The following is a 27,990-nucleotide window of genomic DNA, read 5'->3' as shown; positions in this document are numbered from 1 at the left end:
GAAAACCTATTTTTAAAAAGTCTTTCCCTCCATCATGAGCCTATTTGAGATACTGCATTATGGGACACTTTACCTATTTATTTATTTATTTAGGCTCATATTAAAATATATGTGGATCAACAAAGGAGTATTAATGACAAGTAGAATGTTAAAGTAAACATAGATAGGTTATAAACCAGACAAAACAATTAAGGAGCTGCATATTATATATTTAATCTACAATACAATAATACCAACAGTCTAAAAAATAGTAGCATACTAATAAATACATTTGCTTTCTCCCTAAATTCCAGCAAATTTCTCTCATGTGATGACATAATTAATATTTTCAAAATACTGATTGAAAAGAAATATGTTCATGATGATTTGTTAATAATCATCATTTGAAAATTTATTTTTTATTTGAAATTTTCTTAATTAAATGGTCTCTAATACACTTATTTTAAGTTATGATTCCAGAACAGCTAAGAAAGCACTTTAATGTTTATACAAACAACAGACTTAATTTCATTTTTCCTATATCACAAAATTTTGATAATGTGATCTTTATAAACTAGAAACGTTATTTTGTAACTGGTATTTTGTAACTCTTAATCCCCTTCACCTATTTTGCACCTCCCGACACCCATTCCCTCTGGCAAGTACCATTTTGTTACCCATATCTCTGAGTTTTGTTCCATTTTGTTTGTTCATTTGTTTTGTTTTTGGCTTACAAATCTAAGTGGAATTCTAGTTTTAAAATAAGTCATGGGGATGTAATGTACAGCAAGGTGACTATAGTCAATAATATTGTATTGCAAATTTGGAAGTTGATAGGAAAGTAAATTTTAGAAGTTTTCATTATAAGAAAAATTCTTTGTAAGTCTGTATGGTGATAAATGGAAACTAGATTTATTGTGGTGATCATTTCACAATGTATACAAATGTCAAATCATTATGCTTATACCTGAAACTAATATAATGTTATATGTCAATTATACTTCAATTAAAAAATTGCAATATTCTCTAACAAAACACTTACATATGCATGCCTATGTGCATGCACATACTCCTACACATATATACACAAACTTACACACTTACACATGATACAAAAGCGCATGCATGCACAGAGAAACAGAACTCCAGTAGTATCTTAGAAATCCATCACTGAGTCTGTTTCCCTTGTTTTATGGTTTTTTTTTTTAAGATTTTATTTATTTATTTGACAGAGAGAGAGAGACAGCAAGAGAGGGAACACAAGCAAGGGGAGTGGGCAGGGAGAAGCAGGCTTTCTGCTGAGCAGGGAGCCTGATGCGCACGGTTCAATCCTAGGACCCTGGGATCATGACCTGAGCCGAAGGCAGATGCTTAATATCTGAGCCACCCAGGAGCCCCTCCCTTGTTTTTTGACTGAAAAGGCAGTTCATTTAAATAAAGTAACTGCAACATTGATATCAAGCTAAATTATTTCAAATCTGCTATGGATACAAAAGCAAATTTGAAAGGACATATGGCTATTGTGCAAGTAATTCAGCAAAAGGCCATGCAGATTTGCTCTGGAGTTATCAAATTTATAAGACTATGAGTCCGTTCTTCTGATAATATCTGAAGTTCAGTACTGGGTATATATCAGAGGTTTAACTAAAATTAGGTCATTTAAAGCCTTAAGCAAAATAATGAGGAATCTGGAAAGCGTCTCATATGAGGACAAGTTTAAAGAACTGGAAATGTTTTAGCCTAAATATGAAGAGTTAGCAGTAACAGAATAGCTGTCTTTAAATATTGAAGTGGACATCATTATTAAAATGAGATGACTCATAATATGATGCTCTATTGTATATGATTAATCATAGAGAAATAAGAGAATTAGGAATGAGATCACCCAATTTTGAAATGGCCATCATTGTGAAGTGAAGAGCTCTCCAATATATATAAATATACCAAAGACCGGATAACAGCTTGAAATGCTGGGGGTTTTTTTCCCCTGAGGTAAAGACAATTTTGCATGAGATAAATTCTCTCACTTCCAGATTCCCTCCTCATTATAATATTATGTGAAGTAAAACTATTAATTAATCTCGTGATCTCTGAGTCAATATGATCACCAAGGAACATAAGATAATAAAGCGTAAGTTTATACAAAGGTTTTTTTAAAGCTAAAGCTAACATACAAAAAAACCAAAACACGTTAGGATCCATGTCTTCTCTCAGGTAGAGAAAAATGACCTTTAAGTTAACTACTCATAATACTGAGTACAGCTTTATTTTTTTAATAACAACTTTTCCCAGAATCAAAGCCAATTAGTGTTAATATATTCTTGGAGGAACCTCTTAGCCCATACAGTTCTCTAATACTCAGGGACTTAGGACAGAGTTTAATGTTTAGGCTTTCTAATTTTTTCATGATTTTAATTTATTTTAAATATCCTCTTCATATTTCCTTTTCCATATTTAAACGTGCTTTCCCTTTTTTCCTTCCTCCCTTCCTTCCTTCCTTCCTTCCTTCCTTCCTTCCTTCCTTCCTTCCTTCCTTCCTTCCTTCCTTCCTTCTTCCTTCCTTCCTTCCTTCCTTCCTTCCTTCCTTCCTTCCTTCCTTCCTTCCTTCCTTTCTTTCCTTCCTTCCTATCCTCCCTTCCTTCCTTTCCATTCTTCTGAACTCTCTCCTCCCATCTAACTTTATCTGAATTTACCTCCATCCAAATAGGTCAATTTAGTGCACTCTTTCTGGACCTTCCCCAGAACCCCAGTTTTAGTCACATTTCCCCTAATGTAACAGTGGAATTATAATTGTATTTAATAAAGAAATAAATTACAATTACTAGGTAGTATCTTCTCCTATTGACATGTTTTCATTGTGTAATAATATTAGCTTTATATTGGTCAACAATATTTTATTGTTTGATTTGCATAGACCCTACATATTCTTTGTGACATTTATTTCTGGATATTTTATCATTTTGGTCGCTATTTTTAAAGTGTTTTGTTCTAACCTTCAACTTTTGGTTTTGGTATTGTAAATAGCTACCATGTTGAATTCCTTCATATGCAGTAATACTTTTTTTTCAGGTTTATTGCTTGGGTTTTCTAGACAAACAATCATGTCATCTAAAAATCTCCAATATTTTGATTTACATTTAATTGTTATTATGTTGACTAGCACTTATTGAGGAAAAAGTATCAACTGTGGTATGCATTCTTAGAAGGCCTCTTGTGCCTTAGCAATAATTATATTGTTGACCCTGGAATTGCAATAAACATTTATATCTTACTAAAAATCCTATCAGGAGTGGATGGATATTGATTGCTATCAAAAGCGTATCTTGATTCTATCAAATTGATGGTAACTTTTGGGGATTTTTTTGACATTGATTTGATTAATTGTTTTAATAGTTTTTCTATTATGCAATAATTTTTTTCAATTCTGGACTAGTTTTGTTAGTCATGAATTATTCAGGTAATTTACTGGTGGATTCATTTTCTTATATTTTTAGGAGTTTTTCTTCTATAGTCATAACCAACTAGCACATTGATGTGCTTTCATCTTTAGATTATTCTGATATCTTCAAATATGAATTGAAAAAATACACGAATTGAAAAACTCTCCAGATTTTTTTACAGACTAACCATTTTCATTACTACAAAGACATTTTGTGTAACCATTGTCAATTTGCCTTAATATTGACTTTAATTTGTTACTTTTTTTTTCTTTTCTTTTCTTTCTGTTGCTCTGGTTACTCGAATTTAGTATAAGAATCACAAAGGATCTTGTTAAAAGCCAATTCCCTTGTTTCACTCTTAAAATTCTTCTTTACTAACTCTAACATAGGCTTCACCATTTTAACCACACAAAAAGTAATTCTGATCCAGGCTGTCCACACTCTGCTCTTTCAGAAACACTATTTCACTTTTTTCAAGTGCTAATAATACCTTGGGCTCTGTAGGACATCAAACCTTTGCAGATATTCTCTTTGGAACATGTAGCAGATTACTACCAAAAGAAGATTCTCTATTTCTACTTGGTGCTGTCCCTTCCTGCCTCCCTCTGAGTCTGCAATATTGGTCACAGAGTCCATGCATGAGTTTTCATGACTATCCTCATCTCAAGGCAATACCTGCCTGGACTTTCTGGTCTCAGCAGACAGATTCAGTGGATACATTTTAGTCTCTCTATGTATTTGTTGCTGGGTATTATTCCTTGGAAAATTCACATCTGGGTATCAAGTGAATGTACATAGCTTAATTGCAATTCCCATGTCTAAGAAATTTTCACATGGTATCATTTTTGTGCTTTTACATTGGTGAATCCTTCGAACTCTATGTTTGGTGCTCTGACTCCAAAGAGTAAGGAAAAAAATTTAAATCTCTCTGTATACTACTGCCAGGTTTCTCTCACTCTATTCCCACCACTACTGAAACTTAAAATGGGGTTTATATTTATGAGAATTGCACCTTTCTAAATATACAACATTACTGTAAGTGTACACTTATTTTTTCTAAAGTCATTGCTATGCATTGAACTATGTCCCCTAAAAAGATAATGTTGAAGTCCTGACTCCAGTATCTCTTAATGTGACCATATCTAGGAATGAGTCATTGCAGACATAATTAGTTAAATTAGGATGAGGCCATACTGGAGTAGAATGGGTCTGTAATCCAATACCACTGGTGTCTCTGTTAGAGGAAAATCTGGACACTGACACAGAAGAAAGATGGCCATGTGAAGACAGAGACAGAGACTGGAGTTTTGTGGACACAATCTCAGGAACACCTAGGGCTACCACAGGCTGAAGAGGCAAGTGAGGATTCTCCCCTAGAGATGTAGGAGACAGCATAACACCACCAACAACTTGATTTCAAACCTCTATAATCCAGAGCTTAGAGTTAATAAACCTCTGTTGTTTTTAAGCACCTAGTTTCTGGTTCTTTGTTGAGGCAATCCTTCAAAACTAATACAGTAATATTCTATGATGATGACAGTAGCATTTCCCAGTTACATGAAGTAAGTCCATTAGAATGAATGTAAGCTCCACAAAGGCCAGGACCATATTTGTTTTGTTAATGATTATATCTTTAGCATGTCACATATTACTTGAGACCTATTAGGCATTAACTATGACTGACTGAAGCCCTGAACAAAGGGATAGGGTAGTTTCCAGTTTTTTTTGGTACAAACCTGAAGGACCCTGAGTGGATAGTCAGTAGGAAGATGAAAAGCATCTTCTTTCCTTCCTTAGATTATAACTATTTGAGGATGCAAAATCTGGGTTTGTAGTGAGGTCAATCCTTATTAGCTCCTTTTTATTCAAATTTGATCTACCTTAAGATTAATGATAATTCCCTGCAGATTTTTAAATTTTTTTCAATTTTATTAATTTAGATTTATTTATTTGCCCTATCTCCCCATGACTTGATAAATATTTAGGAAAAAATACACTACATTATTTAATTTGTACAATGTTGCTATGACTTGGGTAAGACTGCCATCAACTTTATTTTATAGAAAAAGAGACTTTAATTCAAATAATTTTAGTGAATTGCCTAGATGCATAGCTAGTATGGGAACAGAACTGGGATATTGTTCTTTCCATTACTTCTTTTTGCCTCCTGCTTCCTCATCAGTTGACTCTTCATTATTAGGAGATTTCTAGGTCATTTGTAAAATATTAACAAAAAAGTATTGCAAACACCAGACCCACAGAGAGATAAAGACAAGTGTTTGTTTAGTTCTTCCCTTTGATTATTGACTCTAAACCAGGTTCCTATCCATTTACAAATATTCACTCCTTACTTCTGGTAACTAAAGTATTTTACAGAACAACGATTCAAATGGAGCCTTGTTAAAAAAAACAAAACAAAACTGAATAAGCCTACCATCAATTTTTAATCTTGAAAAATTAGTTTCACCAGTTCATGCTCAAGTGCTTCCAAAGGGTTTCTACCTGGCTTCCAACTGTTACTACATGCACAAAACTAAGTTCACTTTAAATGCTCTGAAGTCCCTGCTCCTACTTCCCAACCTCTTTTTGCTCATCCGATCCTCTTCATAATTACTCAAGCCTAACTTTTTCACCTTCTTTAGTCGGTAACAACTCATGAGGAGGCAGAGATTAATTCTGATGACTTTTGATAGCATTCTCTTATTTTTAAAATGAAACTTAGAACAATGTCATTGGGGGGCGCCTGGAGGACGCAGTCAGTTAAAACGGCTGACTCTTGGTTTCAGCTCAGGACATAGATCCCAGGTCTTGGGATCAAGTGTCCTGCCTTGGGCTCTGTGCTCAGCATAGAGTCTGCTTGTCCCTCTCCCTCTCCCTCTGCCCTTCCCCAGCTCGCCCAGGCTCGCTCTCTCTCTCTCAAATAAATAAATACCAAACAAAAATCTTTAAAATAAATAAATAAATAAAACAATGTCATTTTGGAAAGGGAACCCTACTAGTATAGATACATACTCACACTACCTACACACATACATACACACATGTATGAGTGTGTTTGAATGTATACATGTAGTGATGTGTTGGTAATGAGGAAAGAATCTGGAGTGCTAATCACTCAACAATTTTCTTTCATTATGGATAATGATGATAGTCCCTCAATAATTCCATTTATGCTCCTGTCATTCCCTAATAATTGAGGCTTGCAGGTAGCTGGAAATACACAAGCTTGTGGTTTCCATGATGAAACACATTACAAGCCCACCCAAGAGTACTTTTGTATTCAAGTCTCTATTCAGTTAGAAAACTCATGAACACATGTGCAGTGTTCATTTGCAGGGCCAACTCTTGTACTCCCTCATTTTATTTAAAAGAATTAAAGGTAAACAACCCCATTTAACTTAACTTTGCATAGGAAGCAAAAGATAAAGAAAGCTAAGTGTAAAGGTACATTTTTTTCATCCTTGAAGAGATTTGCCTTTTCATACCCCCACGCAACTGCATGAGTGGGGGGGAGGTGTAGTTCAAGCCATTAAGAAAAAGAAAAGAAAAGAGAACAGAAGAGAAGAGAAAAGAAAAAAAAGAACTGCAAACAGAACATTTATTCATTTTTATTCTAAGTATATAATAAAAAGTAGCAAAAATACACAGCATTTAGGCTTATAGTAAACTGTTTGATATGTATTATATATCTTTACCACCACTACCTCAAGAAAAATTACAGATGATTCAAGACCATGTCTATTTCTTTTCTCTCAGCTCAACTTTACTTCTTCCCATTACACACACACACACACACACACACACGCAGAAGCCCCCAAGATAAAATGCATAATGCATGTGTACACATACACACATAAACGTACATACATGCATGTAAACATACGCATATACATGCTAGAAGTATAGAGCTCTTTGTCCCAGAAAGGCTTATAAATTCACATAATATGACTACAGGCAGCACACCCCCACCACAAACCTAATAGCCTCCCAATCAAAACTCATAACAACTACAACCTATAAGTCCTCTTTTCTTTTTCTCTCTACTTTAAGAATAGAATACAAAATACCATGTAATCTCGAACTCCGATTGGAATACTGCACCCAGTCATTTTAAAACCTTGAAGGAAAATATAACAAGGCTCACACATTCCAGGATTGCTAAGAATGGCATGGTTAAATATCAAAGCCCAGTTTGGGGAGAAAGAAATGTGTGTTTTCAAAGAGGAACCCACTGGGTCTCAAATAGTCAGGTCATGTTCAATACATGCTAGTTCTTGGTATGAATCCAGAAATTACATGAAGATACTCATGTACCGTGAAAGAAGCACCTTTGAATTTCATATAATTATTTTCACCAATAACATAAGACTTTAAATCAACACTCCAAGCAGCCTCTTTCATTTTGCACTCGTAGGGAGAAGTCATATTTCAATAATGGGCACCGCTCACTAAGACATATATATTTCTTTAGGATATTTTAGTACTCAGTATTCTTAATTCAAGTAAAAATAACATATATAACTTGGAATAGGTAAACCATATTGGGCTGAATACATTTAAGGACAAAGTGACACAATTTGGAGGAAGAAGTGAAAACAGTCACAAATAGAATTTCATTCCATAAATTGCGACATTAAAACTAATGGGTTTTCTAGGGAAACCAACTTTTTTCCCACATTAGATTCTTCATTTGTTTATTGCATAGTGTAGTATAGGAACTAAGAGGGATAACTTTGGAATCAGATTATATGCACAGGATTATCAAATTTGCTAACTTTTATTTCCTGTACAATTCAATTATTCCTTCTATTAACCAGGCTGTTTAATGAAAATTAAAGAAAATACCTTATATTTGAGAACAAAAAACTGACAACTCATAACTTTTTTCTGATGTGTTGGTAATAAAGAAAAAAGTCACTAGAATAAATATTTACAATTGGGAGAACAAAAACTGTGGATTACTTAAGTCAATTCGATATAGTTGAGTCCTCCAAGAAACATTTACTTGAGAAAAATAAAGGTATAAGACAATAAATAAATTCACTGTTTACTTCAGAAAATTCCTACATATTAATTTATTAGAGACTACTGTCTGTTCACCTAGGCAAACACATCACTTATCTACAAAGCCTACTCATTAAGATTTGCATTATCTTTGTACTCATTATTCATTAAGGCTTCAAAACCCTCACTTTGCTATGTCCACAAATTCCAAATGATTTATCATGAAAGTTGACCATTCCAAATCCTTTCTTACCTTGAAAGATCCCCCTTACACCACTTGAGCCTTCATTCAAAAAGCCAGATAAATACCTGACTTCTAACATCATCTTCTGAAACACTGCTAATGCTTACTAACTTCAGGGAGTTTAAATAAATTTAGTTTTGCTTCATTAACAAATATCTGGTGACAGTTCAATTTAAACAACAGTATAAAGGGAATCATACTACACCTGCTACTCTGGAACTTAATCATGTTTACTTAAACATAGAAGATGCAGGCCTAGATCATAATTTTTAATTACTGCATGTAATACTTCTGTATATTCCTCTATATTAATAATACACTATTTTTTCACAAATCCCTTACATATACAAATGAATCTTCAGGTTTTGTTTACTATAAAGAAAAAAAATCATCTACATTATCTATAAACATAAATAATAAATACATTTTCTACATTTTTCACCAAATAACCTGAAAGCTAAATATCAAATTATTTTTAAATATATGTATAGGACAAAGAGTATAGTAGTAATCTAAAAATCTTGTTATCATCTCACCATTTTAATAGTCAAATAACTTTCCCATGGAACTTTCCCAATACATTTTTCCCAAACTGTCTGAGAAGGCAGATAATTAATGATACAGTCAAAATGTGTAAATATTATACTAGAAAAAAAAAACTGTTGTCAGTTTTGTCAGAAAAATTATCCAAAATTTAGAAATAAGCAATAGAGATTACTAGATGTTCTTTCAGTGAAATGCAACTTCGACTTTCTATTTTCTGTGCAATTTTACAACTGTGAAGGAGCAGACATTAGTGCAAAGAGTTTTGTATAATAGATATGCAAAGAATTGCCACCCAATAAAAAAGGTAACTCAAAAGGTTAAAGCTGATGGCCTTGTAGGGTTTTTGGAAGAGGGGTACTAACTTAGCAATCTTATTCTAACATTGAGTAGTTATACCTAGCTTCTTAAGTGCTTTGTGGACCAGTTTTAAAGTGTTACTGTTTTGCTCATTAATTAATGAGTTGAATATAATTTTTTATATTTGTATAAAGGACATGTTTTTCAAACTTTTGAAAATTATGTTTTAATATCTCCTCCTCAAATTAATTTCTTATTAATTATCAGTATAATTTAAATTGGTGCAATCAATTTGGAAAACAATTTGGTATTTATATTATAAAATAATCCATAGATTCTATAAAATCCTAATCAAAATCAAATAGGGAATTTTGTGGAGCTTGATAAACTGATTCTATAGAGGTAAAAGATCAAACTAAACAAGAAGAATAAAGAGTAGATATTTGCCTTACCTGAAATCAAGACATTATTATGCTACTGCAATTAGGCATTATAAAAGTGGCACAGAGAAAGACCAATTGATTAGTGAAATAAAACAGCTGGGAAATTGACTTATGTATATATTGAATATTAATATGTAACAAAGGCAGTATGACAGATAAATAAGGAAAACAAAGTATTCAATAAATGGATTTTTAAATGGTTTTCCTAAAAGGCAAAAAAAAAAAAAAAAGAAAGAAAAGAAGAAAGAAAGAAAAGGAGAAAGAAAGAAAGAAAGAAAGAGAAAAAGAAATAAAAGAAAATGAAAAAAGTGTAAAAAAAGACAAAAAATTACATTGGACCCCTATCTCATACCATATGTGTTAAATTATGTCCATACAGGTTAAGGAAAATTTTGAATTCCTACGAAAAAAATAATAGCGAATACTTTTTTGACCTTTGAATAGTCAGAGTCCTTAAGATACAAAAAGTAACAATATCATAAAATATGTATAAAATATTTACCTGGAAAAGTAAGAGTGTAAATCAATAAATAACTTCCCTGATGGGCTCTGAACATTCATTTGGCTCAATTAATAAAGTTTAAATTTTAATTTTAAAGAGAATGAAAAACAAATTCACAAGTAGGAAAAGATATTTGGGTACAAAACCAATAAATGCTAAAAATCAAGAACATATGAAGAATCCTTAATAAATCAATTATTAAGAAAATAAAAAACATGTAGCCAGAAATTATGAAATGGGATTTTACAGAAAAGGAACTCTACTGGCTAGTAAACTTAGAAAGAAATTTTCAACCTCATTAGTACTCAAGAAAATGCAAATAAGACTGCAGTGACATAATATTTTATAGCCATTTGATTGGAAAAATCAACAATATTATATAATAATTCCAATTGTTGAAAAGAACATGAATCAAAGGATTTCTTAATTTGGTGAAGTGTAAGTTGGTGAGATCACTTTGGTAAACAATTTGACATTATCTAGTAAAATTGAATATTCATATTTTGGCAGTTCAGCCACTCCACTCCTAGGTAAATGCCATAAAGAAACTTACACACATGCACTAAGATATATGTACAAGAATGACCAAAAAAGCACTATTTGTGAGAGCACAGAGAAATAACAAAAGTAATTCAAATATCCATTTACAGGGAAATGGGTAAATTGTAGCATATTTATGCAATGAAATATTGCAGTAAAAGTTAATGAACTATGGCTATATGCAACAATATGAATGGATCTTAGTAACAGAATGCTGAAAAAGATGCAAGTCTAAAAAGACTATAATATGTGCAGCACAGTAGCCACTTTTAAGTTCAAAATATCTAAAACCAAACAATAACTTGTTTAGAGATACTCATACATCCGTTAAACAATACTTCTTAAGAGCAAGAATTCAAAAATACTGATTCAAAGGGGTACATGCACCCCAATGTTTACAGTAGCATTATCAACAATAGCCAAACTATAGAACGAGCTCAAATGACCATCAACTGATGATGGATAAAGAAGATGTATAGAAGAAGAAGATTATATATATATACACACATATATATATATACACACACATATATATAATATATACATATATATATTATTATTATTATATATTATATATTATATACATATTATATATATATCCATCCATTTTGGATCTATATGTCTATTTCCATACATATATAATATTCCATTTTGTGTGGAATATTATTCAGCCATTAAAAAGATGAAATTTTGCCATTTGCAATGACATGAATGGAGCTAGAGTGTGTTATGCTGAGAGAAATAAGTCAATCAGAGAAAGACAAATACCACATGATTTCACTCATGTGGAATTTAAGAAACAACAGATGAACATATGGAAAAGGAAAAAAAAAAAGAACGAGAGGAAAGCAAATCATCAGAGACTCTTAACCACAGAGAACAAACTGAGGGTTGCTATAGGGGAGGTAGATAGGGAATGGGCATTAAGGAGGGCACTTGTGTTGAGCACTGGGTGTTGTATGTAAGTGATGAATCACTAAATTCTACTCCTGAAACCAATTTTACCATATGTGTTAACTAACTAGAATTTAAATAGAAAATTGAAATGAAAGACAAACAAACAACAAATAAGTAAAAGCAAGAAAATGAAAAGACAAAGAAAGTTATGTCTTCTGGGAGGGAGGCAAGGAAGAGAGTGAAGGAATCCACAGTTGCTGTAAGTTATTTATAAAGTATTAGTTTTTTGACCATCCAGAGGTGTCTATACATTATCAGTAAATCATTAATAAATTAAGGAATAAGGGAATGAAATGATAGTGTGCCACAAACTAAGAATTACAACTAAACTAATGCTGAGCCTCTGGGGATACAAAAAAATTCTTAAATACCTTATATTTATAAAAAACAGAGGTGAGAGGGACTTTAGGGTACTATGTGAGACAAAATCTCCATATTATACCAAGTAAGTGTATGAATCAAATCTTTAGCCCAGGGAGGAATTGGTAGAGAGCCATAGAGAACAAGATTAGCAAGCTTGGATGGTAGCAGAGGCAGGTGGAAAGCCTTTTCTGATGTAAGAAATAGCAGGGGGAAAGGGAAAAATTGTGTGAGAAAAAGTATAGTACTTTTCAAAGAAGTTAAAATGGCTAAAGTATTAGGTAATGCAATATGTAAAAACAGAAAGATAGAAAAGAAGCCAGACAACCAAAAGAACTTGAATAGAGGCCAAGATATGTATTAATAAACAGTGACAATAGCATTATCAGGAGGAACCACTTATTGAAAATGCCCAGACACTACACTGAGCACACAGATGTATTACCACACCTAATTCTCAACGCAGACTTTTACCAGGTACTATTAACATCTCCGTTTTACACATTAGGAGACAAAGGCATTTGTCCAAAGTCACACAAATAGTAACTGGTAGACCTGGTTTCACAGCCAGGCAGTCTAACTCCAGAACCCACAGACTTAACCCTCATTATATATGAGTTTAATCAAGAAAGAAAAATTATATGAATCAAATTTACCTTTTTTGTTATTTTTTATTGAGATATAACTGACCTATGACATTATGTTATTTTCAGGTATTCAATATAATGATTTGATATCTGTATATATTGTGAAATAACCATCACAATAAGGCTAGATAACATCCATTATCATACACAGTTATGAAATTTTTTTCTTTTGAGGAGAATTTTTAGGATCTACTCTCTTGGCAACTTTCAAACATGCTATATATTCATATGTAGATAAGCTATAATAAATATGCTACACAATATTATTAAGTATAGTCACCATGGTGTACATTACATCCTCATGACATTTATTTTATAGCTGGAAATTGGTACTTTTTTGATCACCTTCACCACAAATTCACTTTTTATTTCTTAATTTGTTCTTTTTCTGATTATATGGTATGCAAAACATATTATAAAATATACTACCAAAGCTGACAGACATTTTAGGAATTTTTGGATAAATTTATTTACACATGCAAAAAAATGCTTAACAATTTCAGTTTCAACTACTTTAATAAATAAATATTATTCTCTAAGACCATATCATGTTAAGTACCATATAACTGGATATGGTAGACATGGAAATGTGGCACCCCAGCCTCCATCCATCAATAATTCCTGATAATTTCCAGCTCTCAGCTGCTTCAGGGTCTGTCTCAGGGGCAATGAGACACCCTACCTGGGGTCACATCTTTCTCAGGGCAGCCCAAAACCCAAACTCCCTATCAGGATCTGCCTCTAGAGAATTTAACCAGAGACACTGACAATTACTTTATTCAGATTGTTTATGAGTGTAATGATTCCTCAACTTGATCCAAAAGCAACTGATTATGATTAAATCAGCAACATTATCGATAACATCAAATTGCTTTATCATAGAAAGATTTCAAAGTAATCAAGGATTTTGCTTCTGACAATGTGGTAGAAGATGAAATACACACAGACACATAGATACATACACACACAGATCACCACCACCACTACCTCACACCACCCCACACCACTTTTTAATATGTGTAGCTTAACTAGTAAGAAAGTAAGGGAAATCCTTAGAAGCCAGAAAAGACAAGAAAATAAGAATCCAGCAAAGTAAGCTAGCATTAAAGCTACTGCTCACCCTGCTGCTTTGATGGTATAGAGTTTGTATTTTGACAGGCAAGAAACCTGTCGAAGAAATCCCCCACAAAGAGCTCCACAGAAATCTCCATAAAAAAACAGAATTCCTGAAAGACAGCATCATGAGTGCATGAACTAAGAAAAAAATCCCTTACAGCAAAAGATGGTGAATACACTTGACCACCTTGGCCGTGGTTCTGATTGGCATTGAAAGGAAGAAAGACACACTGAGACTTGCTGTATTAATATCCTAGAGTTGCCATAACAAAACATCACGGACTGGGTGACTTAAAACAACAGGAATTTATTTTTTCATGGTTCTGGAGTCTGGAAATCCAAGATCAAGGTGCCAGCAGGGTTAATTTCTCCTAGGGCCTTTCTCCTTGGGTGGCAGATGATACCTTCTGGTTGTGTCCTCACAAGGTCTTTCCTCAAGCATCCCAGCTGTGTTCAGGTTTCCTTTTGTACAAAGACACCAGTCAGATTGGATAAGGACCCATTCTAATGGCCTCATTTTAACTTAATTACCCCTTTAAAGGTCTTTTCTCCAAATACAGCAACATTCTGAAGTACTGAGCTAGATGGGCTTCAACATGAATTTTGCAGGACACAATTCAGCCCGCAACACTTATTAACAATAAGCCTGATTCTAATTCCTCACCTCTTGTTCTTTCTTGAACCTATTCCACCTCATCACCAAATCTGCAATTATCAAGGTCACCAGTGATATCTATATGGCACAATACAGAAATCAGGTATCAGTCCTCATGTCACGTACCCTACCAGCATTCAGTGTAGCTGAACATTTCTCACCCTTGAATCACTTTCTTCACTTGCCTTCCAATGTACCAGTCCTTTGGTTTTCCTCCTACCTTACAGTTTACCCCTTCTGCGTCTCCTTGGGTGGTTCATTCTCTTCTATTCTTAAAAATCATCCTCTTTTATAACTATGCTCAAAGTGCAATCCATCTTTATGCCCAAATTGTCAAATTTATATATCCAGGCTAGCACCTCTCCCAAATTCATACATTCGACTGCCTACTCAACCTTTCTACTTGGATCTCTCTAGTGGACATCTCCAACTTGGCATGATCAAACCAAGCTTCCTAACTTCCCTCCCTAAAATCTCCCAATCTGAGCTAATGTCAAATCCATCCTTCTGTTGGTCAAGACAAAAGTGATATAACAATATATGGATTCTCTTTTCACTTGAGCACATATTAGTATTGTTCTCTAGAGTTCTTTGAGTAGTAAAAAAAAATCTTTTAGCCTAAGAAAGAAAACAAAACAAAAAATATGCTTGTAATGAACATTTTCAGTCAACCCTAGCTTGTACGAATGGACGTACAGATATTTAAGCTTGCTTTCAGGTTAAAATCCATTTTCTAAGGCAAGTCATGGAAAAACAAAGCAAAACAAAACTTTCAGTGATAAATAGAAATATTGAACCCAAATGGAAGTTCCATTCATGTATCAATCTACAAAAATAGCTACAAAATATTTCACACCATTGAAAGCACTGTTATATGCAAAGTCTTCTATTCTAAGGCATGACCTTTAATTAGATATGACTGCAAAAACTGCCAGATTGGATCCCTAGTGTGAGTGATGTATAGTGACACAGAAGGAAGTATTGTAAATGAAATTACCACCCACTTTCTTCTTCCCATCATCTTGTGTCTGAGAAAAAAGGTACTCTGATCTACCTGCTAATTTTCCCAATGCCTTTCCTCTCCCTTCCCCAATTCATTCCAATTATGGCATCCGGGGTTCTATAAAAATTCAGAATTGGTTTAAGGGAGAATAAAGTTTGTCCTCGCACAGTTTCTTAAAGCCACATTAAACCTCAAGCTCCTCTAAAGTGATATTAATCAGTTTTTGCTTATAATTGTTTGCCCACTGCCTAGGATATAATGGATGTTCACTAATATACATGGAATTAAATATTACTCGGCAGTAGTTGCTTCTAACACCCCGTTAGCATCCAAAGTTGACAACTATCAGCATGCAGGGGCTGGCAATCTGTGGCTACTGCCATCTGGCATCTATGCTGGGAAACAGAAACTCCCGAATAACCCCGCTCCAAAAGGAAGAACACATTTGTTAATCTGAAAATGCATGCTTCTGATTTGCTATGGATGATATGAATAATCTGGAATACCATAATTCCTCATTATTTCCTCAACCAGACTTAATTATCATACAAGTTATTGGGCTTTTAAATCTGTGAGTCACTATTTTTCAATAAAAATATTCAGCTGGACCTTATGAAAAACGAACAACCCTTAGATTAACTAAGCTTTCTTTTGCCTTCCTTTCTATTTCTAAGCCTTGCCCTGCCTCCTTCAGGTCTCATTTGGCGTCTAAAATGATGCCACCTGAACTTTGTTTCTCACCCAAGACTTTGCTAAGTGACACACATGTATTTTTGCTTAGTGCACTCTATTCCTTTTACCATAGACTTATTAGTGTATGAGGTTTGCCTTTTTAAGTGTTTCTGTCTTTCAAATGGAACTTAGAAATTAAATAAGTGGTTCTATGCTATAGCACACAGAACACAGATGCGTAAAAGGAAGAAAAAGATGACTTTAAAAAATATATCATTGCAAATTTGATACATTCACATTTTGAAAGTGTATACCCTCCTTGAGCAAAGTAGAAACAGCTTATTTTATGACTTTGCAGGAATAATGAGCAAAAATAGACTGAATTAGACAGGAAGCTACCAAGAGCCAGATGGAATGCATCACTAATAACATCGAACTAGAAGGCTCATCAAGAGTTGATTTGAGGGCATGTTTCTTGCTCTCTGTCCCTCCAAAGCTGCTAGTAATAGTTTTGTTTGGCTCTAAAATTGTGAAGACAGGAACTGTATCTGTTTTGTTCAGTTTGATTGTGTTTTCAGAACCTAACACAATGTCATATACACACATTAAGTACGCAATATATTTGCTGAGTATTGAATGAATTTTGCTATATAAAAGTTGGCTTTTGATCTTGTTACTGACATTCTTATCTGTCAAAATCACATTGTCAATTTTAAATCTCTCCTGAAGATTTTTCTAATTTTCCATCATCCCTTCTTCATACATTCTGATGTTGTGATTTACTTGGAACTCCCACCTAGGAATCTCCTTCAACGTCTCCTTCATAGTCCACCAAAGGAGGTAGTAATAGATTATTATTTTCTTCTGTGTGGAAGAAAAGTACTATTGAAAAACTATTTTTTTCCTTAGTGATACTTTCAGAATAACTAATGCACTTCACATAAATTACTGGTAAAATAAGGCTAAAAATGTGTACTGTGAACATTTACTTAAATATTTACTTACATATTTTTATTTAAAAATAAGTACATGTATAATATGTAGTTTACATATTTAAACAACTAGTCAACTGCTTCTCTATATCTATATTAAATTTAAAATAATTTATTTCCATTTATGTAATTGTTGGATTTTTTTCTTTTACATTGTAATATTATCATTAAATTCCAAAAACTATCATTTTAATAATACTGCTAAAACATGCCTTTTAGAATCATGAAACTATCTGCCCCTGAAATGAAACATGTGGGGCGCCTGGGTGGCACAGCGGTTAAGCGTCTGCCTTTGGCTCAGGGCGTGATCCCGGCGATCTGGGATCGAGCCCCACATCAGGCTCCTCTGCTGTGAGCCTGCTTCTTCCTCTCCCACTCCCCCTGCTTGTGTTCCCTCTCTCGCTGGCTGTCTCTATTTCTGTCGAATAAATAAATAAAAATCTTTAAAAAAAAATGAAATGAAACATGTAAGATATCTCTTAGATCAAATAAGTCCCGAATTTCAATCATCCGTTTGTAAGAGGGAAACAAAAATGAATATAACTCATCTCAAAGAACAAAGGAAACAAAGCCATAGTAGATAACTTAGTCTATTCTAGAGATTCAGCCTCTTGTCATACTCATATCTCTGCTTTAGGAAAACTGAAAAATATGGGTTTGGGTTTTTGTTTTTTTTTAAAGATTTTATCTATTTATTTATTTGGGAGAGAGAGCACAAGCAAGGGGAGCTGCAGGCAGAAGGAGAGGGAGGGCAGGCTCCCTGCTGAGCAAGGAGCCCAATGTGGGGCTTGAACCCAGGACCCTGGAATCATGACCTGAGCCAAGGCAGACACTTAACCGACTGAGCCACCCAAGCGCCCCAAAAAATATGTTTTAAAATACTACAAGAACGTGAGGAAAATTCCAGGTCCTGGCACACCATCACTGCCCATATTCATGGAAAGAAACTATGAAAAGTCTGTTGTAAAGCCTTTATAGCATTTTTTAGATGAAGACAACTTTACTAGCAATCACAGCTATAGGAATAACTACAGCACGGTCCTTCCAAATGATCCTGAGGCTTGTCAGCAGAACTCTGAAGGCTGTCATCTCACCTTCTAACCCCTATTAAGAGGCCTTCTAAATGTAAAGCTGTTAGGTTTTTGTTAACAGTCATTCCACATTATAAAATAGCTGATAAAGTCAAGAATACTAACAGCTTGCAAACTTGCCTAAAACTCTAGTACTTCTGAAAATATGCATAGTTCCTTCTTGCATTCGTAAAAATTGAGCGAGCATTAATTTCCCACTAACAAGAAAGGTGTTCCCTATAAATAGAAAGAAGCTGATGTGAAATCAAATCTGACTATAGATATACCTTGTGAAAATAACTGAGAATCAATTATAATGGAATTTTTTCTTTAATGATAGAATCACATTGTCCCTCATTTAAAGAGAAAAAAAAAAGAAATGCCAACAATACTTGTAGTTTTGTCCAACAATATACCACAGAATAAAAATGTCTTTATTAATTATATTTAACCAATATGTTCATGCAGAAAGAATCTATACTTGGCAATTCCATTTCAAACCAGGCTTCGCTTTCTTCATGCGTATTTGAAAACTCTACATTTTTCTCTCATTCACCTGTTTGTAAATTTAGTTCATGTCAATCCATGTTAACAAAAATTAAAAATTAATTTAAGTGAAAAAAATGAATTTAATTATCCATAATTGAGTTATAGATCTATTACATATAAAAGCTGAAAGATCATACATATACAGAAAGTATTATTATTAAACATACCAGCAGTTTCTGATATACTTATACCAAAACAATGTTATAATACATGAGGAACCAGTAAGATCTGCAGAGTCATGAACTTACTAAATCTTACATATTTATGCTTTGACTCTTAAAATTGCAGATGCCTGAACTGACTATATTATTTATTTGTTATGTTATATCACTTAGGACTCTTTGGTTTGCAATTGAGAAAAAGAATCTACTCAAAGGTTCATGTTAAGTCTGGAAAGAAAAAGCAGGAAATTTTTACCAGAATTTCAAAGAAAGCTTCTCCTGAGTCTCAGTGGACCTGATGGTGTCATATATCCACCTCCAAATTAAACACTTAAGTCAGGGAATGAATTCTCTGGCTTAGTCTTGGTCATATTCTACAATCTCAGATTCAGGGCTTGGATTACAGGTCGGGTAGAGGAGGACACTGAAGCCCACATACTGAGAATGAGGAACAGGTAGTTTTCCAGTAAGAAATAAGCAAATGGATGCCAGCAGTATAAAATAACTGATATCCACTAAAAAGGAAATATGATGAATGATATGATATAAAATATATGATGTACATATGTCATCATATAAAATAATGAAGTTCATATTAAAGCCATATATATTATTTTCAGGGTTAAGCAAGATCTTCATGTTCCTGTATCTTAAATATCTTTATCATAAATAATACTGAAAATGACATTAAAATTACATTTCTATACTGACACCGTTAAATTTAGTATTTTGAGTATCAATCTATTGAGGGAGGTCCTATTACCAAACTTTCATTTTACATATGTCTCCAGCTATAGGTAGGGTGGACAAGCAAATTAGATCTAATTTTGTGTTAAATAAACTGTCTCCCAGCTTAGAAAAAATTAATTTAAATCAAATGCCAAGTTTCAACTTTTATAAATGAGTGTTTTATTATACAATCTTCAGTTTTTCATCTGTTCTATATTGTTATGGTTGGAGTGCAAAAAGTGAAAAAGGGTGATCAAGAAAAGGTAGCACAGTTTTATAAGCCACATTAAGGAGTTTGAACTTGGACTTTAAACTAAAGGTAATGGACAGCCATTTAAATAGAGAATTATTTGTTATGTCTGTGGTTTTCAATAGTTTATATCAGCATAGAGATTGCACAAAAAGGGTCGAGATTAAATGTGAGAAAACTCCACTAGTTCGGGGAGGGGGAATGATGTTAAAAATGAACAAAGAAACACTTAGGAATTGAAAGAAGTCAATTTGGTAATTTGGTCCCTGTGAAGAGCAAGAAGTCCTATCTGACTACCGGATTCCTCGCTCGAGCATCTGATTCAATGGGAGTGTTATTTAACAGGAAGGCAAATATCAGAAAAGGATCAGTGATTCAGTGGTTTTTGATTGTTGGAGAAGAGTGAGTAGACAGATAGAAAATGACCAAATCAATCCTCATGGCATTTTCATGATCATTTGTGGATTTTTGTAAAGCAGCAAACAATCTGAGTCTTCTGTAGGGCAACTCTCCAACTAACTGTAAGGTTGAACGAGGTGACACTCTGCCTTCTTGTTTCAGCTCCTATACTTTAAACAAATGTCTTTTCCTTGGTTTCTTTAGTGTCTTGTTTGCGGTTTTGTGTGCTTTTTTGTTGGTGATTTCACTGTTTAAAAGAACCCTTAAGCAGTAATGCTAAGGTGCTGTCTAGTGCTCCCAAATGCAAGGAGATTCTGATACACCTTACAGAGAAAATAATTTAGATAAGCTTTCTTCAGAAATGAGTTATAGCATTATCACTTGTGAGTTCAGTGTTCATGCAGAAAAAGGACGAAGAAATCTGTATATGAGCCTGCTCTGGAAAATGTTAAATTGACATCTACAGTGCATGATGAAGCTGTGGAAAAGATGAAAAACTGGTTAAATTTTTGGATTCATAAGGTGGTGGTTAATAAAAAGAAAAGTGTAATGGACAAGACTGTACTAAGGCTAAAAGCCAAAGAAATGATTATGTTATCCAGGATCAAGAAAATACAAAACCTTTCTCCATTAGTGTTTTATTATTAAAGAATATTGTATATATTTAATTATTTGGAATATACATATTATTAAGTATATATATATATTATTAGGCATATATATATTATTAGGTTCATATATAACAAAATATATATAAGCCTAATATATATATATATATATATATATATATATATATATTAGGTACTCTAAACAGAAACACACATAAAACAAAGTTATGTGTTGATCAACTGATGAAAATATGACCAGAGGCTGCAGGAACCTATATCCACTTAGGAAAAACAGCTCCATATTCACTAATTCAGTGTTTGCAGAGGATTGACAGCCCCTAACTAGTGCAAATAACCAGAACTGACTTTACGTATTTGTGTGTGCAAATTTATATAAATGAGAACAAATCAAACATTCACACACATATATGTATATCTATTACATAAATACAGATATTATATGAAGTAATACTGTTCTGACCAACCTGTCTTGTAAGTCTGCTTGGATGATCTAGTGTATTCTTGACCATGCTTCAAATGTTACCAATACAAAGGCACCGACTGTCTTGCACTTTCTGGTATCCCCCTCACTGTGTTGATTCTACAGTATATTCCTCAAAAGTTCTTGTTAAAGAAACAAAAGATCCTTTGAAATGTCAAATTATCTCATTCATTTTAATGGAGAAAAGTGGACATCATAGCATTTATGAGAGCTGTTTATTACCACAAAGGCTTAAAGTGCACACATAGAAATGCATCATACCACCATGAAGTTGGGTAAAATTACCTGAAATGTGTTCATAATTATTCACATGTAAATAATGATACTTTACTAGCAAAACAGGGTGACATTAAATCAATGATATTAATAACCTAACAAATTTCCTGGAAGTGAGGCCATTATCTTTACAATTTCAAGTACTTTAAAAGCTGCTTGAATTTCTTTTATGGGGAAGAATATTAATAGGGAGCCATTATTCCACTTGTAAGTCAGCATGTGCTCTTTGAGAGTAGCATATATTTCTAGCATATGACAGATATATGTTTAATTACTCAGAAACTTTCATTTAAATAAAAAATATAAAGTTACAATTTGAAAAGTTCCAATTAGTTTAAATAATTTAATGTGACGTAAAGTTGCTGGTACACAATTCATATCAAGAATTATATAAAGCATAAAGTTGGATTAATTTTTCACTGTAACCTGCATATGTTAAAACTATTTCCTAATTTGTTTAGTTCAGCAGCTGGCATGAAAACATCCAATTTGGGGGTCAAGAAATATTCAAGGAATCTCTTTTCCACTTGTGCATCTTCAACAGTTACTTGGCTCAATCATTCTATCCTTATTATGTGCAAGTCATGTAGTAGGAAATTGACAAACACGGGTAAAAATTAAATAAAAAGAAAAAACAATGCCCAATGACTAACATGAACGTGACCCAAAAATATTTTCAACACCAATGAAAATTTTCATTTCCAAAATGAACTTGTATTGTATTACTCAATCATACCATTTTAATTTATGCCTGCTATATGCTAGGCATGTATTTTTTAAAATTTAATATTACAAAAGTTATTTGAGCTAAGAATTATTATCCTCATTATACAGATGAGATTGGTGAGGCTCAGAAAGCTCAGTATGTTGTCCAAGATCACACTGCTAGTAAGTCATGAAGTTAGGATCTAACGAAAGTGCAATGTTACCATGAAAATAAAATGCATTTCGAAGACTTACTCTCCAATTTCTTATAATTTGTCTTGTACAGACACTCGACATAAAGGGTCATAACTCCTTCTACACAAGAAATTCTTTAGATATAAATTTTATTTGTAGGTAAAAAACTGAAACCCAATGTAGATAAACAATTTGAGCTGAGGTACACCTCCTCCACACTCAGTGACAGAGCAAGACCTAAGCATAAGCCTGGTTCTTAGATCATGGATCTTGATAACATATCAAGTTTCTCCTGCCATTCCTCCCTTACTTTTAACTTACTGACTTTTTTAGCCTCAAGTGGATTTTGATTAACCAACTGTAATAACCATTTCTGAAAAGAAACCATAGGATAATAACCAACAACGGCATGACAGCTGTCCTGTCACTAGTCTAATGATCCCCGTAATCAATTTTATAGGAGAATGGCCACTTCCGGATAAAAAATTATAAGTCTTATGCTTTTTATGTCAGAATATCCTGTTTCATTTTCAAACAATTTTTTCAATTTGTTTAGTACATCAGTGCTGTGATCATTGTAAATCCACAGAGAGACAAATCCTTTGGATTTTGCATAAAATAATATTCTCTGGAGAGTGAGAGTAAGATGTGGAATTACTCTGAACACACATTTTACACCCAATATTACAATCCTGTGTAGACCCAAGTATTTACAAAGGCTGCAAAATGGTCTGTAGATACCACTAATTTTATTACCCTTTGTCTTCCCCCGAGCACAAGAGAAAATTCTAAGCTGCCATTATAATTGCAAAAACAAATTATGTGTAAGCCTTTCCTCACATCTCTCAGAGTAATCATCTTTCTGTTCAATCCAGGATCAAACAGAAATGGCATACATTGACTTCTAACTTTCCTAATGATATCCAAGCCAAAGAAAGTGTTATTGACTAAAGGGCCAATAGGAAATGTAATAAATCTTTACTCATTATGGGTTATTACCCAAACACTTACTTTACCATAGTCCATTTAAGGAAAAAGCATTTTAGTTTTAAGTGTTGATCATAAAAAATATAATCATTAATGGAGTAGAGATTTATCTTCTGTGGGAGTTTCCTTCTTGCTAGCTCATGACTGCTTGTCAGTAATAAAAATTGGCTAGCACTTCCCTTGCTCATTAGGTAGAATTATTCCCTTGACTGGTGACATCAATGTATTTGTAACAACCCCATTTGCAAGGCTGGCAGCCCAGCCTTAAATGTACTGATAAAAGGAGCAGGAGTAGATGTAGGCATTTTGACAGAAAGCTATTGTAGTTAGTCAAAAACAGAAAACATCAGGCATGATATAATTGTGCATTAGATTACCCCATACCTTTCATGTTTACAATTATGCTGTACAAAAATATCTTAGTCTTGAACATGTATCTTAAAGAATGTGACTGAATGGCTTATTTTTAGAACAAATGTTGGGTACAACACATTCAAAATACCTTCCATGTAAGTAATAATGTTAGAGAAAAAATATTATGTTGAATTAGAGCACTTTGATAATGATATAAAGAGGGAGTATACTCAATTATATGTACTCATATTATTCTAAGGTATATATTCAATTGTTCTAAAGTATCTCAAAAATAAATTGCTGAATTAAATACTACTAATGCTAAAGAGAATTCCTGGAAATGTTTATCTCCGATTGAACACTAAAGTAAATATATTTAAAAGATGCAATATTTAAGTTCATTGAAACTATGGGTTATTAAAAATACTCTATTTTGGATGAATAAATTAGCAAAGAGCAAATAATGATAGTTTTATGCCAACAAAAGCATTCATTGTTTTCATTATTTCAACCCCTTGATACTATATCCTACCCTACAGTACCTTTTTCTTGAATCCGATATTGATGGCTGAAGTCGTGGAAAAGGCACAAATGTGGACCCGCAAGGAACTAGCTGTGGAGACATTATGATCTTCTGCTCGGGTATTTGTTCAAGAGAAAAAAAATTGTCTACAGCCACAAACTCCTTTCATCCAGTTGCATGATCAAAGAAATTGAGTCTTGTTTTTACCATTACTTTGGAAAGATTTTATAGGATGTAAACATTTCAGCTCCAGCAGCTGATTCTAATTTCTTTAATGCTATCTTTGATTCAGCACTGCTTGACAGACTATTAAGGAAATGTTGATGATACAGGAAGACCAGTGTACTGGTTAACATGATTATTTTGCAGAGCACTGTGCATTCATTAATAGCAAATAAGTTGTTACAATATTCCTCTCTGCTTCTTTCTAAAAATCTTTTATTTATCTTTATTTAGTCTCAGGATGTTTGGTGTTCAAAATATAGAGCCCATCACTTGTTTCAGAAAATATAACCCATAACCTTTTCTCTGGTAAACAAAATCAAATGTTAAATTTAAGAAAAGTCCATGATACTGAGACCATGTCTCCCAAACACACAAGCCTTACAACTCAGAGTGATCATAATTCAAGCAGCAAGGGCTTTCTACAATAAAAAAAAAAAAAGTATACAATCTAAATGTTAAACCTGAGAGGACACTGTTGTTTAACCCTAAGAAATGGGTGACATATTGAGGAACACAGTAAGTGTGGAGAAGTTTCTTACAGGAATAACAGGAATGGCAGACCACACAAAAGAAAGAAAATACATATATGTATGAACTAATAAAAATGTAGAAATATATGAAATATACAAGTCTCAAGAAAGGGCAAAGAAAATGTTAGGAGGATATTAGCAATTTTTATAATAACAATGGTACACAGCAGTATATAAACTTCCTTTGTAGCCTTATCATGATAAACAATTTTTGTAGCCTTATTCATGATCTTGTTCTGACTGTGAAAAATCAAAGCAATGTAACTGCCTAATAATAGAGAGTCAGATAAATATTTTTTGATGCATCAGTAGTATGGAAGAGTATGCAACCACAAATGATGGAAAGCTATTCATGATATGCTGTTAAGTGGAAAAACAGCAAGTAAATAAACCAAAAAACAGGTTACCAAAAACTATTGTGGTTTGACCCTATTTGGGTAAAGCCCATGCATTTAAATATAGGAGAGGAATCTCAAGTTTTACATATCAAATAATTAGCATTTGTGAAATTATAGGGGTTTTTTTTGAAGTTATTGTGAATCAGTATTTTCTAACTTTCCCATAGTGACCATGTATTACTTATGTAATAAAAATAAAACTAACAAAATAAGTATGCTGTTTGTACCAAGTACTATCACTACCACAAGGTTTAACCATCATTTTATTCCCTAAAAGGCTATCCCTTCAAAATCACTTTCTGAATGTCATTTACAAAGATCTAAATAGCTGCTCTCTGGTGACATGAAGTCATTTCAAAATACATCATGCTAGAAATCACATCATACGCCAGAGTCAGAAGTGAGAGACTCTTGTCCTAACTGCAACTTGCTAATTAGTTCAGCCAATTAGACTTCAGCCTCCTGCCTCTTTCCCAGAGTTATTTGTGAAGTTTGACAAGAACTTTGACAGGCCAAATATTTACTGTAAATAAAGATTTTATGGAACATAAGCTTTTGACCTTATCACCACCCAGGGATCAAAAACCATATCATCTAATATCCTCATAACTTTTATTCCTCTGCAGAGTCTGTGGGGGTTGCTCCTTCCATTCCTTCAAATGCAATCTGTGGGCTTTGGTGTTTACAGCTTGAGAGGCATTTTCTTTAACTAAGCTAAGCTGGGCCCATTCTTTTTTACAGCCTCATCAGGGAAAACAGACCCTTGGAGTGCTCAGAACAGAATCCCCAAGCACACTTCCAGAAGGACAAATCGCCCTCTGAAGATTATAATGTTAAAGAACACGTACAAACTTCACAGCCACACAACTTGCATTCAAATCCAGCTCTAAGACTGCCTGGTTGTGGGACTATAAAAGCACCCAGGGTATTTCACTGTACTGAGACTCACAATTTCCTCTAGGTGGAAAAATGGGAATGGCAATTCCAACTTCCTAAAATGAATGACAATGAAATTAGAATGCACGGGAAATACTAGTATAGAAACTGACATGGAGAGCCTTTCAATTAACGTTTTCTTTCTCACACATTTAGTAACCTGGTATTCTTATGATAACCATTATTATCACACGAGTGTGATAAAATTTCACCCCAAAGCAAACAGACATTTTAGTAAGCTTCACACTATTATCACTGATAAATGTGGATTTGTGATAAGTTTATTGAAATAACAAAAACAGCTCAAGAGCTCGGTGATTATTTCAGCAGGATCTCTAGTCGGTCTGGTCTGTACTAGAGTCTCTCTCCATGAAGTAATCAGAGATGTCTTTATTTCAGAATTTAATATAATTAGACTAAAATGGCTGCTGGTAGAAGTGAGAAAAATGAAGGCTGAAGGAGTATTTTCCAGCATTTGGAAGTTCCATATATTGATGACTGGGAATACCTGGATAAGCTTATCTGTGCATTAACTTTCTTGCTCTGATTACGCAGAGCTGTGAAGAAACTCAAATTTGTAACAAAATACAAAATCAACGTACAGAAATGTGTTGTATTTCTATATACCAATAATGAAGCAGCAGAAAGAGAAATCAAGGAATCAATCTCATTCACAATTGCACCAAAAACCATAAACCAAAGAGGTAAAAGATCTGTACTCTGAAAACTATAGAACTCTGATGAAAGAAATTGAAGATACACAAAGAAATGGAAAAACATTCCATGCTCATGGATTGGAAGAACAAATATTAAAATGTCTATACTACCCAAAGCAAACTACATATTCAATGCAATCCCTATCAAAATACCACCAGCAATTTTCACAGAGCTAGAACAAATAATTCTGCAATTTGTATGGAACCACAAAAGAACTCAAATAGCCAAAGTAACGTTGTAAAAGAAAAGCAAAGCTGGAGGCATCACAATTCCAAACTTCAAGTTATATTACAAAGCTGTAGTCATCAGGATAGTATAGTACTGGTACAAAAACAGACACAGATCAATGGAACAGAATAGAAAACCCAGAAATAAACCCACAACCATATGGTCAACTAATCTTTGACAAAGCAAGAAAGAATATTCAATGGAAAAAAGACAGCCTCTTCAACAAATGGTGTTGGGAAAACTGGACAGCA

General features: G+C 33.6%; 1 protein-coding gene across 3 annotated transcripts in view; it reads right to left on the bottom strand.

Annotated features, from left to right (window-relative positions):
- The window catches only part of KCNT2 (potassium sodium-activated channel subfamily T member 2), a 346,348-nt gene that overhangs the window by 248,800 nt on the left and 69,558 nt on the right, over positions 1-27,990 (bottom strand). The window lies entirely within an intron of this gene.

This window comes from Ursus arctos, unplaced genomic scaffold (genome assembly GCF_023065955.2).
Source record: "Ursus arctos isolate Adak ecotype North America unplaced genomic scaffold, UrsArc2.0 scaffold_2, whole genome shotgun sequence".
Taxonomy (NCBI): Eukaryota; Metazoa; Chordata; class Mammalia; order Carnivora; family Ursidae; genus Ursus; species Ursus arctos.
Note: the sequence above shows the minus strand (reverse complement) of the source record. Positions and strands in the feature narration are given on the sequence as shown.